This window comes from Corvus cornix, chromosome 3, assembly GCF_000738735.6.
Source record: "Corvus cornix cornix isolate S_Up_H32 chromosome 3, ASM73873v5, whole genome shotgun sequence".
Lineage (NCBI taxonomy): Eukaryota > Metazoa > Chordata > Aves > Passeriformes > Corvidae > Corvus > Corvus cornix.
The window spans coordinates 38,005,961-38,019,084 of record NC_047056.1 but is presented as its reverse complement, the minus strand read 5'-3'; the positions used below and the strand labels follow the sequence as shown (position 1 = coordinate 38,019,084).

Genomic DNA, 13,124 nt, shown 5'->3' with positions numbered 1-13,124 from the left:
ACCATTACTACTTTATTTTTAACACTGCTTACTTAAGACAAAATTCTACTGCCAGATGCATAAGCACTTGTCTAAAAAATTACTTATTCTAGACTTGTTATGGTTTGAAATCTTAACTAGGTATTAGTTTGGGGTGCTCCACATTAGTCATCATATTAACACATTTTTATTGTTCCTGATAGAGGGAACTTAGCTAAAAGAGATTTTTGGTGTATATCATGGTGCTCATTCAATTTCAGCTTCCTGAAAAATGTGCAAAATTAAGTCAATGTCAAAAGGACAAATTATTGCAGCCCCCAGGTGCAGTAACATTTACTGCTGTTTTCTCTGACATGGACTAGCAAGGATGACACACGCTCATACACACAGACCATAATTCTTTAAAAATCAGTATGAATACTGTGACACCAAAATAAAATCAATAAGAAATAACTTCACCTACAAAGTTGCTGAGAGATTTAAAGGTAGAAAATATATTTCATTTGGTTTTAAAACAATATTCTGAAAAGTATCAGAAAAAGTATCTGTATATATATTCCAAGATGTGTGAAAACTAATTTGGAAGGGGCAGAATGTACTCAGATCCTGTTTGGTGTAGTGGGGGAGGTGGGGCAGCTGTCACACTGCTGTAGGGTAGTCCACATGCAAGCAGCCAGTGGCCTCACTCTGGGCAGTGGTGACAATGTGCCCATGTTAACATCTCAAACACTCAGTGGCAGAGAAAGAGCCACTTTCTTTCAGCCAGAGAAAGACCCATTTGTCAAGACAATGCAACTTCTCAGGCAGAGCCGGCCTTTCACATTTGAAACAGGGCAAACAGGCAAACACGAGGGCAAGGGTAGATTTTGCCCCCACTGCTGCTTCCAGATCCCCAGGTTGATGCAATGTAGATGTACAACTCCACCCGTCCTCACAGCCTCTTCTAGATCTAAGCCCAAAGATCTGGATTTAAAGCTTGTGGTTTTGTTACCAGCAAAAACTGAAGAACCACGATCATGACGAAACAGCTGGTGAACATGGGTAAAAATCACCCTTTTGATGAATTTTCCTGTAAAATATCTGACTGCTTACACATATTTATGTCACTTTACTTTTTATGAAATGGTTACACAAATACAGACGTGACATACAAGGACTGTGCTTCTGAGTGGGAAGGAGGTAATTTTTTAAAATGATGATTACTTTTAAGCACACAAATATTTTCCAAGACATTAACCATTAATTTCATTGACATGAAAAGCCAGGATTGTGACAACAGAATTTATTACAATGAATTTACTGTAATGCTACAAACAACAGATTATGAGAGTGCATAGAAAACACCAAGAACTATTAAAAAAAGGATTGACTTATACAAAAAAAACAGTGCAAAAAGAAAAGCACACCACAACTGAGTGCAATTTAGAGTAAACATGGTTTGCTCTTGCAGAAGGCAACTGAGATAACTGTGCCTCATCACCTGTCTTGCATGTGCACTGCAAGCCCTCCCCAGAACACCTGGAGGTATTTCTGATTTCACCAGTTTGAGCAAAGGAAATCCTGAACCTTGACCTAAGTCTTGGCAAATACGTAAAGGAATTACTGACTTTCCAACCATATGTCTATTATCTGTAATTTTAAGCCTACACACATGCTCTGCTAATGAGCTTACACAGCTTTCATCGTTCTTTCAAAGAAGTAGTAAAAAAAATCAGCTGTCTGGAAGTAATGGTGATACATTTCTAAGGAAGTCTGGGGGAGGCCAATGAGAAGCCACGATAACGCTGGTAGCAGAGGTATTTTCCAGAATTGCATGTTACAATCTTTATTATGGAGCATAGTCTGTACAAAAAATTATGTCTTAGATGCTTGATTAAAAGGTATCTAAGAGTATGAGGCAATGATAAAGGAAAGAGTCTGCAAGGGAAGACTGAATGTGTGATGTATAGACTGTCATTACAATTTTTTTTTCCTACAGACCATCTGTGCTATATGAAGGTTTGTATCCTCAAGACAGCCATAATCCACACTAATGTCATGACACAAGCTACAACCAACAATACTAGAAAGGTTATGTCAGCATCAAGGTCACCTGGTAAGTATTAAAATAGCTATCCTATGTACTTATAGGAATTAACAAAGCTTTCATACAAAAAAGATAATCATTAACCCAAGAGGACAACATCCATTAAATGGATAAGTCAGAATTATCTGCCCAATGCATCTAAGGGTAAATATCTACTCATAATAATAATGATGATTAGCAGGAAAAAAATAGCCACTAAAGTATAGCGGTCTCAGCATGCCCTTCTCTGGTTTGACTTTATTTCCAAGTTAGTTTGCCTGAGAAGCCAGCTTTGTCAGCCACAAAAATGTTGCATATGTAAAGAGTGAACATGGATCTGATTCAAACTCTTTATGAAGTTGTCCTTTGTGAGGAAGAATAAATCAACATGAAAATGCTGGGATGCACATTTGTCATATCTTTGCCTCAAAGTGAAACGTCTGGCAAATTCAGCATGCACCAAGAACTCATTTCAGAGTAAATGTTATTTCTATGTTTAGAAGAAACGCACTGAAGGACTACCAACAGATCTAGAGGATTGCTATCAGGAAAAGATCTTACTTTCCCTTTCTAGATCAAAAAGTTAGTTCCCAGTCTCCCAAATCATGCACCAAAGGTTTTATGGTGCTTGAAGTGAAGTGAAAGTCTTTGCACCTGTCAAGACCTGTGTTAGCTGATGAAATCACCCGGCACACCAAGGCCAGGAGCGGCACTCCCTGCCCTCCCAATGCCAGCTGCTGTAGCCAAGGAAACCCTGCTCAGACCCTCAGGGACTGAACTCAGCATTTGGCAGGGAACAGAGGAGGATTTGAATTTTGCTATAAAAGGTGGTTTGTATTTGAGTCTAGACATGCTTCTATTCATGATTCGGGATATTAAAGAAATTCTGGTGTTATTTGTATTCTATGTCATTTCATTTTAAAGTTTCACTAGGGTAATGCTACAAATATAAAATTTTATTGCTTTAAAGAAGGACAAGCAAGTTCCTCTCTATGCACTAAGAGCCTGATATGGCAGTTTTGACATCCTGGTGTTGACAAGAAAGGTAAACCAACCCTTAAACTCACTCAGATCTATTCTTAACTCTAGACATTTGTTAGCATCTGAAAGTGCCCAAGACATTCTTTTAGTTTATTAGATTTCACTTCAAGGCAGGCTGGATCTCAAAAAGAGGAGTTCTTAATCCCCTAAATATGTTGCTTGTATTTCACAGAGACCAGAGGTTGCTCCTGGTGGTGATTGTTCCAAAGGTTCTGCTTTACACAAATTAAAGTCAGGGTTTTCATACACCTGTTGTTGCAGGGATGTCATAGATCTTGGGATATTAGATTTTCCACAAATGTTAAATACCTGAGGAATGCTTAGTACTGGAATAACAAAATATATTTCTGAAGTGACTGTGAAGACAGCCCCATGTCCCCAGTTTAGACAACATTTTAAATCAAATTGTAACTCAAATGTCATTCCTTTATTCTTTACTGATGAAAGTGGTTTTTTACTGATTTTAAGTGCATATAGTCACACTTGTGTATTTCAACTTGTCTTGGAACAAATGATTCTTGGAAGAAATTTTTGAAGTGCTACTAGTTAACAAAGAGCTCTGGTATAATGGAGTGAGCTTTTTTGTCGGCTTTTTCTTTTTTTTGTACACAAATCAATAAAACTACTTGGAAAGATAGGCATCATTCCTTCCTTTTGGATCTTGAGAAACAAAGATACTGAAAGGTAAAGTGACTTGCTCCAAGTCATGGAAGGTATCAGTCACAAACTCAACTTTTATTGTCAATAATGAAAGTACTATTTATGGTAAAATACAACCATGGAAAAAATCGGTTTTAAGCAGCTCAGTTCACCCTAGTCAAACCAACACGTATTTTCAGCAATTAGAATGACTACAGTAATGCAACATGCTAACCTGAATGTTAGTTCAAAACAAAAAAAGCCAGCTGCATTGAGATTGAACCTGTCACATAACAAAATGCAGTTAAGCAGTATAAACTAGCATTAAAACATTTTGAGGAAAATTTCAGGACTTTCTTTCCCTCTAGGAGCCATCACCAATATGAAGAAATAAATGGAAGCTGATTTAATCTATAGGCTGGCATGCATCTATGTCAGGGTTCACATCATGTAAGTTCACTGCTCAGGTACAGTTCAGAGCTTAATTAAGTTTTCAAAGTCTTCTTGTTAGGATAAATTTAATTGTCATAGAATGTGTTGGCTTCCTGACTGGAGTGGAAAATGAAAGCCCTGATGAGTCAGTGTGGGGAGAGAGAGGAAGGCTCCTCGGCACCACTCCTATCACTGTGACTCAGAACTGTGCTTTGAAATTGTCAGCTCCAGGAAAGATGAGGTAGTTCAGCCTCCCTGTTCATTTAATTGAAAGTCTGTGAAAAGTCACAGGGTAAGACTCTAAACCCCTCCTGTCTGCTAAGAAACAGTGGGACATTGCCAGTTCATTTCACTCAGGATAAGGAAGAGACACCAGGAGGTTATGACTTCTGGTTGTTACTAACCCACACAGAGAACCCCATGTTCCCTCTGTGAAGGCTCATAGTAATGCGAACATCAGTTTTAAATGTTCCTTAGGATAAGTCTAGATTATGTACACACTAAGTGCAAACTGGCCTCATGCAGGCTGGCCCCAAAGCTAGAATGTTAAAAAGAAGAGCTCATAGAGTAGTTTATGTTGGAAGGAACCTCTGGAGTCATCTGGTCCAAATGCTCTGCTCTAAGTCAGCTCTGTTTTCTAAGTTAGATCAGGTTGCTCAGGGTGGAATATCTGCTGTTGCTCAGCACAGAGCAATCCCAGAACAGGAAATGGTGCAGAGATCTCTTTGAGCTGGAGAGATTTTCACCAGCCATTTCAAATGTAATGGAGGAGAGTGCTACTCCTTTAATATAAAAATGTCTTTCATGAAGGAGGGTTTGCTGGAGTTACAAATGTAATAGGGAGAATTCTTATCTGTTATGATACAAAAAAAAAAAAAAATCTAAACTTTTGGTATAGTAACAGATTACCACATATATAACACTGCTTTTGGAAGCTTGATCTTATTCCAAGGAAAGAAGCACAAATTTGGCTGAAAGATCAATAAAATTTAATAAACACTCTGACTTGAAATCATGAAACAATTTAAAAAACTCAACATGTATATTTCAAAGTACTTTAAAACATTGAAGCTAAATGTATTAATATAACTTAAGAAGGCCAAATCTTTGAATAAGCACAGACCTGTTTTTTGACACTATCAACACTTGTCTCTTGCTTTACTTGGCTCTTCCTTCTATTTTTCATCACTAGTGCTGAGTGTTTATCACTTTACGATGCTACAGTACTGCAGAGATTACAGAAGAATGTTTCAGTCCAAGAAGGCATATATGCTTGGAATTTAAAAAGAATACTAATATAGAGACATTTCAGCTCATCATGTCTTAGAGAAGATTTTCTTAATTCTCATTGAAGGCATTTTGCTTTAGCACAAAATACAGATTCTTCCTATAGTTCTCTTCCATATGCAGCTAGCTTTTAGTTATTTCATAAATTAGCATTTATAGCAAAATGAAAGTGCTGTTACTATAAACGCTATTCAGAAAGTCAACAAGTCAGCAAGTAGACGAAGTGCTCTGATTGGACAGGAAACATGGAAATGATGTTTTCCTGATGATGTAAGCTAACTAGAGATAGCTGCAACTACTTGCAAATTGCTGTAGTAAAAAACCAAACCAAAACAAAAACCTAAACCCAAAAAACCAGAAAACCCAACTGAAAATGAACCAAGACAGCAGCTGTTACTGCAGTTTTTCCATTTCCAGGAAATGTTAGCAATATCAGATGTAATCCTTTCTAAGCCCAGGTTTTGGGGTTTTTTGCTGTTTGATTTTTTTTTAATAGAAGTACAAGAATGAAAAAAGAAATCACAGCTTTTGTAATAAAATTTATTAGCAAACGTATCAATGTGGTAAAAAAGAAGAGAATATTTTTTCCTTTATGAGTACTTAAACTTCCCCAATTAATTTAGACTTTGAAGTGTGCTTATGTCTGTGCTACAGATCAATATCAAACAAAGTAGAGTTAAATAATTTTAGACAAATAGTATGCTCAACAGGGGAATGGAATTTGGAGGCTGACATCTTGTCGGCCTTGGTACACTCTTTACTATTGCAAAACAATATATTAGTCCCAAATCACACTTAATGTGCAACAAGAGTTGCACCAGTTATGCAAATCCAATGTTCTGCCAGTTGTTTTAGATATATGTATATAAGCTAGTACAAAGTAAATAATATTTTTTTTTGTTGGAAATCATGTTTGTGTGTGCAAAATTTGCATAGCTTTGCTGGACTGATGTAAAATGTTTGTTCATCCCATTAATTTCTCATCCAAATATAGCATCATTAATGCAAAAGGAATTAAAACCATAAAAAACCAAATCTTTGCATGTGTGTGGAATGAACATAATTTATTTTTAGTGTAATTCAAAGTGACAAACCTGAAAGTCCTCAAGTGCTTCGAAGATCACTGATTTCGACATGGAACACAATCCTAAACCAGCCAATTTTTGACATTGAGTTACATACATACCTAAACCCAAGATGCTTAGCAATCCATCCTCCTTCCACCAATGGAAGTTTTGAATTAATGCAACCAAAATGCTTTTAAGGGGGAACCCTATGTTTTTCTTCACAAGCAAAAAGCTCAGTAATCCATTACTTTGTGTTAATAACTGCTGCTATGTTTGTACATCTGCCATGTACTAATGGAATCAGTTGTGTATAATTTCACCATTCAAAATCATTACCATTTGAGAACTCTGCTTGGTCTAGCTTGCCCATGAAAAATGGCAATGACAACTGAATTCCTTCAATGACTGCTTTCCTAACTTTGTGACAGAAGGGTGAACCCTTTGTTGTCATGGGAAGTTTCGCCTCAACCTGAGGAGAAACTTTTTTACATTGAGGGTGGCAGAGCACTGGAACAGGCAGCCAATGGAGGTCATGGGGTCTCCCTGTCTGGAGACATTCCAAACCCACCTGGACACGTTCCTGTGTCACCTGCTCTAGCTGACCCTGCCTTGGCAGGGGGGTTGGACTACGTGATCTCCTTTCCAGCCCTAACTATTCTGTGATTCTGTGGAATGCAACTAAATAAAAATAGGTCAATGCATTAAAAATTTCCCATCAAAATTATGGAAGCAAGTGGTTAGATATGTCTATAGGTTGCTGAATATGCCTGAAGTTGCCAGTTTTCTAGTTTCACTGTTCCTTAATTAAGCTAAAAAAGCAAGAGCCTGAAGTCAACAAAGGGTGTTTTAGCAGTGATTTGAGAAAGGACAAGGAGATGAAAGCTATGAATGACTGTGTGGATTTGCCAAGATTTCTTTCATTGGTGTAGGACAAGGACAGAATTTATGCAGTTTAAAGGACAACGAGCACTGAAACTGGAATGTGCTATTTTATCCTCAAGCGAGACATAAAGGAACACCTTGCTCCCCAGATATCAGTACTATAAGGATCAGGATATCTCCTTCTGGTGTGTCTTTATATTATTGCAAAATACAGATGTAAATGAATTGAGTAATCTGATTACTCTTCCTTTGTTTTTCCAGTTGAGTTAATGCATATTATAGATTTTAAAAAAATAGCTTTCTCAAGATGTAGATTTCCTTTCTTTTTATGAAGGACATAAAAATAAATACTTATCAAAAGCTAGTTAACAGCTATTAATTTTTACATTAAGAAAAGCATATATTTGAATTCATAACAGCTTTTCAAGCAAACAGAAAAAAGCCAATTTTTATACAACTAAAATGTATTATAATCTGTAGTCTTACAGGAATGAAAAACAGATAAAAAGAGAAAGGAAACTGTGTCCCCTAAGTGTGGTGTTTCTGGAGATTCACGGCTTTTGAATTTGGTAAGTTGAAGCCTTTTGAAAGCAATGTAGAAACTGCACATACACCACATCCAGACTGATTTTTTTTTTTTTTTTAGCTATAGGAGTCTGAATTAAGTGTGAAAACAAGATAAGTAAATAAAAACTATTTCATTAGTGACTCTTAACTGGAAAACACTCAATCTTCTTCCTGTCTAAATTACACCAGCACCAGGTGACAGAAGACATTTACATGTCAGTAACCTGACTTAGATCACTTACTAAGATTTAGTAGACTGACACACTCTTGCAATACACAGCAAAACCTTTTGTTTTGCCACTTATGCAATGTTTATAAGACTACTTCCTTCACTGTCTCATATAAAATCATGATTTACTGTGCCACTATAGATATCACAGACTCTAGGCTGTTTATCAAAATGTACTCCTAATGTTTTCACAAAGGGATCACAGTGTTATTAAAACACAAGCATTTTAGTGAGGCCTAAATACAATTGTTTGTAACAAAGAAGTAATTGCATACAATAAGTGTGTATAAAAACAATAGGATGGAAAATTATTAGCATTTTTTAAGGTAAAATTAGTATTGAAATACATTATAATATTTTAAAAGAAAATTATTTTTAATATATTCCATATATTTATTTCATTACACTTTATTACTTTTCTTCATTGTTTTAAGAAAATGGTCTCAGTCCAGTAAAAATTATTAATTAAAGGTCATTTTCCCCATTCCATATAGCATTTTTTCTGATAAAAATAAAAAAGCATTCAAAGATCCTAGCTATAGGAGTGAGAATTAAGGACATATTTTTCTGATTTCCAGTGTGCATGACACAGTTTTACTGTTGGCATGTATGAATATAGGAAAAAAACTGCTGCTCTTACTTGCATTGCTTACACCTGAAGAATTGCAATCATCCAGAAGCATATAATGCCTTAAGGCTGTTGGAAAAAAGACCTTTAAACATCTATTCTGGAACTACATGGGAGCAAAAAAAACTTTTCTGTGTGCAAAGAGGATATATGCCATGCTCAGCACTGTGAATTGGAACCTGGTTAACACTGATCATACACGTGTCATAACAGAGAAAACCTCCAACTGCTAATGATGCAGCACTTCTGGTTCACTTTGTAAAGCTTCTCTTAATATCCTTTCACTTCATTACAAAAGCAGCGAACCTGAACAGTCATGCTTAAAAAAAAATCTTTGTTTCTCAGGTGAATTTGTAGCTGCTTGTCCAAAACTGCTGCACAAATCATGTATCTATAGGCTGATGGCAGTGAAGTAGTTACAGTAATTTCATCTCCTTTGCAGTGGTCATTTGAGTGTTTGCTATCCTGATTTGCTGCCACACCAGGGCTTTAAAGCACGAGAGTAGAAATTTTGTCATTTATCATTCTCCAGCCAATCCCGACAAATATGACCATTTTTGTTCTCTAACATTTCTAAAGCATGCTACATTTTGTAACCACAATCTTAATTCTCTATTCATCATTCACTTATCTTACAGTCCTTCCAGCCCTGGTGCCTGACAAGCCTACAACAGCTAAGATTCAGAAGGAAAACAGCTCATACACACACATACACGTGCAAGTCAGGTCAGCGAGGAAGAGACAAGAGAAGAGGCAAGTGATATGGCTGAATGCTCTTGGTCAGCTCAGGCCAGCCTAGAGCTTTATAACAGCCAAAAAAACACTTACACAGCACAGCAGAGTACAGTGTGTTTGAATAGCTGGAGTTTGCATTTTCATGTATTATAATGAGGAGCAAAAGTAAAAAGCTGTCAAGAAAATTCTTCCCTGGCAACTTAAATATGCTTTCCCACACTTGAGTGATCTGAGAGTACATGCACACATTGTAATCAGCTTTACATTAATAACAATGAAATGTCCATTCCTATGAAGGAAAGTCATGAGGGGGGTTTTTAGATAAATTTGGGACACCTTGCAAAGATAACTTGGAAGTCAGCTTGACAATATCTAAGGGACATATTTCAAGAGTAATATTCTCTTGAAGTTTTCCTGGAATACTTATTGCTCAGCGGATAGGGTCACTCTCCAGAGGAAAGGAAGAAGTAACACCTCACAAAATTCCTTTATCGCTTCTCTCCAGCAGACCACAGATGGCTGTTTCATCTCCTGTGTTGTTTAATGCTAATGGCTGCAGTGAGTTTACAGGTGTCTGATCCAACTCTGCAGCTGCAGTGCTGAATTGGTACCCATGGAAGCACTACCTCAAGATTAAGAGAAAATTCTGCATCAGAACTGAGCATTTTTGGACAACAGCAGCTAGAGCAGAATGATGATTTTGAAGGAAACGATGATATGTTATTTTAAGGGAAAAGAATAACATATATTAGCCTCAGTAAAATCACGTGAAGAAAATTCATGAGTCACCAAGAAATGTCATCACTGGATAGTGGTATCTGGAAAAGTCCTCCTGAATTACTTGTCCTAACATAGCCAAAGTTTATTGGGTGCTTGACTGATAAGTAAAATAGACATTTCTTGTCTGAGGGAGAAGAATGTGGACATGGGAGAAGTAGAAGACAAACAAAGGCTGAAAGTGGAGGAAGGGAAGCCAAGGACATTCCTTTGGCTAGTTAATTTTCCAAAGTATGCTTCATAAAGGTTCTAACTCACATGAACGTATGCATTATGGGTTAGCATAACTATTCCACAGTGTAACTTAAAATATCCCACTGGATGCCGATTAAGATGTTGTGTCTGAGCCTGTTGACTTTCTGCTGTAATTTTGTAGCAAAACACGGTGAAAGGGTAGATAGGCTTATCTGCACATCTGTTGCTAGAACCCAATACCTTTGCTTTACAGTTATGAGTAAGAATCTCACCTACTTAAAAGTCTGCTTGGGAAATTATTAGAACGGAATGTCAACCATAGGGCATAGGACTCTCACAGGAACGTGTGTATCAGCTAAAGAATTGGCTTTATGAGATGGAGGAGGTGAACTGAAGCTGTTACCAGCCTGTGAGAAGAGAGGTACCAACAGCCTCCCAGTGCTTGAGACCTCTCCTCTTCTACTGTCTTCTTTTCCTTTAATTGTATGGATTAAAAAAAAAAAAAAAAAAAAAAAGTAATCCCGATATCTCTTGCTGGTTTGGTAATATCCTCATTTTACAGAGGCACCAGCTTTCCTCTCTACCTAATATCATAAAATGGAGAAAAGTCAGTAAGTTCAGGCATGCTTTTTATCAGATCTAGTGCCTCAGCCATCTGCCTCAACAGTTCCTGAAACTGCTGATAGTTGTCTGGCAGAGATTACAACCACTGTCACTAAATCCTGAGAAGACATTGAACAAGACAGGCTAATATTAATTTATTTACATATCCTTACCCTTGTAATATATCTCTATCTAGCAGCTCAGAATGGCTTAAATTGGGGTTATGGTTCTAGTTCTGCAGGGGAAATGGCACAAGAAGATAACTTGATTTTGCAGGAGAAGAACAATAATAGCACTCTCAATTTTCAGCTAACAGACTGACTTAACTTCACACATCCACAGAAGACAACTGTGAAAACAGGCAGAATTAGAGACACAGGGCAGGAGAAAACATTGTGGTATAAATCTTTTACAGCCAGAATGGAAATTTAGACCACGTCAGGAATTGCAGCACTTAATATCTGTCACGTGGGCTCTGCAGGAGACTCAATAGGGCTGCATTAAATTTACCTCTCAGCATATAGTAGGAGTTGGATTCCCAAGAGCAGCATTCAAGTGAGTGAAGGGCTGATCAGTGAGTCTCACAGAGGTAGCCAGTGGGGAACAGGGAGCAGAACAGTTTTTCTCTGAGACTTAAATATTTGCATCTGGCCTCGAGCTACAGCCCAGGAGCTTTCCTGGTTGTAGATAGCAATTGCCATTCCTTCTGGGTGAGACCAAATGATTTCTTTAAAAGCAAGTTGTGTCATGAAACAGTAGCGATACCTGTTTCCCATGGATGCATGCTGATTTTGCACTACACCTCTTTACAATGACAATTTGTTTCCCACAAGTCCTACCAGCTAATAGGAGGTATGAGCTAAGGCATGTTCTGACACCTTGTATCTCTTGCAAACCCTACAACAGTTCTCTCACCTGGACATGAATTTGGACCTCTCCCTTCTACCCTGATGCTTATTTTTCCAGAAACTCTGCCCCTTTTTCAGTTTCACTGAATTTGGACAATGAGTTTAAAAGTTATGTGAATTGAGGGGGTGGATGGGGAAGATTTACAGAAAAGAATAACCTTATGGCCCATTACACTTGGTATTTTTAAGAAGGCAGGAAAAAAAAATCAGCAAGGGCAACAATGACTGCCTTAGTTTTTATGGTTTAAAAACCTAGTGATGAAGCACCCTCCCAGGAAGCAGGAAACAAGCCCAGCCTATGTCGTTTTAAATCTGCATCTTTCGTGATCAGGGAGATTTCACCTAATTATCAAATTAGTTACTTGCAGAGAAAGGCTCTTGTGACCTCTATGCTTATGATTTGGCAAGGAAGCAGCTGTGAGACAGACCTATTGTTAGACTATAAACTTGTGTCAATAATTCAGAGAAACACAAAGTTTAGCACCTGAATCCAATTTTCAGCAGCTACCTGAGTGGGTCGATCCTGAGCCCTTAGAAGTCCCCAAATGAAGGCTGCAGTGAATCAGAACATCTGTACATGAGCCTAGATAATTAAATGTCTAAATACATATTTACATGAATACAGTCTACAGTGCCAATTTTTAAGTGTTTTGACTTGAACTAACTTCCTAACAGATGGTTATTCTGAATCTATCTTCATTTATTTATGCCTGTTTATGTTTTTACAGATATAATAAATGATCCAAAGCTTATTCCTTGTCTATTTATTTATATTTTAATAACAGTTAAAGATATTATTGTACTACAAAATTTATAGAAATTATATAAAGATGGTCTTTCTGTGTTGTACTTACACGAGATCCCTCTGAATAGTCAAGGAAAAACTTCCATAACCATAAGGCAAAGTGAACAAGCATAAATAAAATGTTAGAATCATCTATACTATTGTAAGCTTAAGTGAGATGTTGCCATAAAATAAACCCCCAAAAAATCTGAAATCAAAAAAAGAGGAGAAAATACAGGAAGACAAAGAAAGTATTTAAGTGCATGTATGAGAAGCTTCAGAAAGTGTAATTCAATAGAATTAATG

The 13,124-nt window shown here is 37.1% G+C and overlaps 1 protein-coding gene and 1 long non-coding RNA gene across 2 annotated transcripts in view; one reads left to right on the top strand and one right to left on the bottom strand.

The window, feature by feature from the left end:
• The window catches only part of PACRG (parkin coregulated), a 215,307-nt gene that overhangs the window by 1,474 nt on the left and 200,709 nt on the right, over window positions 1-13,124 (bottom strand). The window lies entirely within an intron of this gene.
• On the top strand, window positions 1,962-12,786 carry LOC109143530. Its single transcript, XR_002043763.3, has 3 exons — window positions 1,962-2,074; window positions 7,873-7,961; window positions 9,455-12,786. It is a non-coding gene; the product is annotated as an uncharacterized LOC109143530 (long non-coding RNA).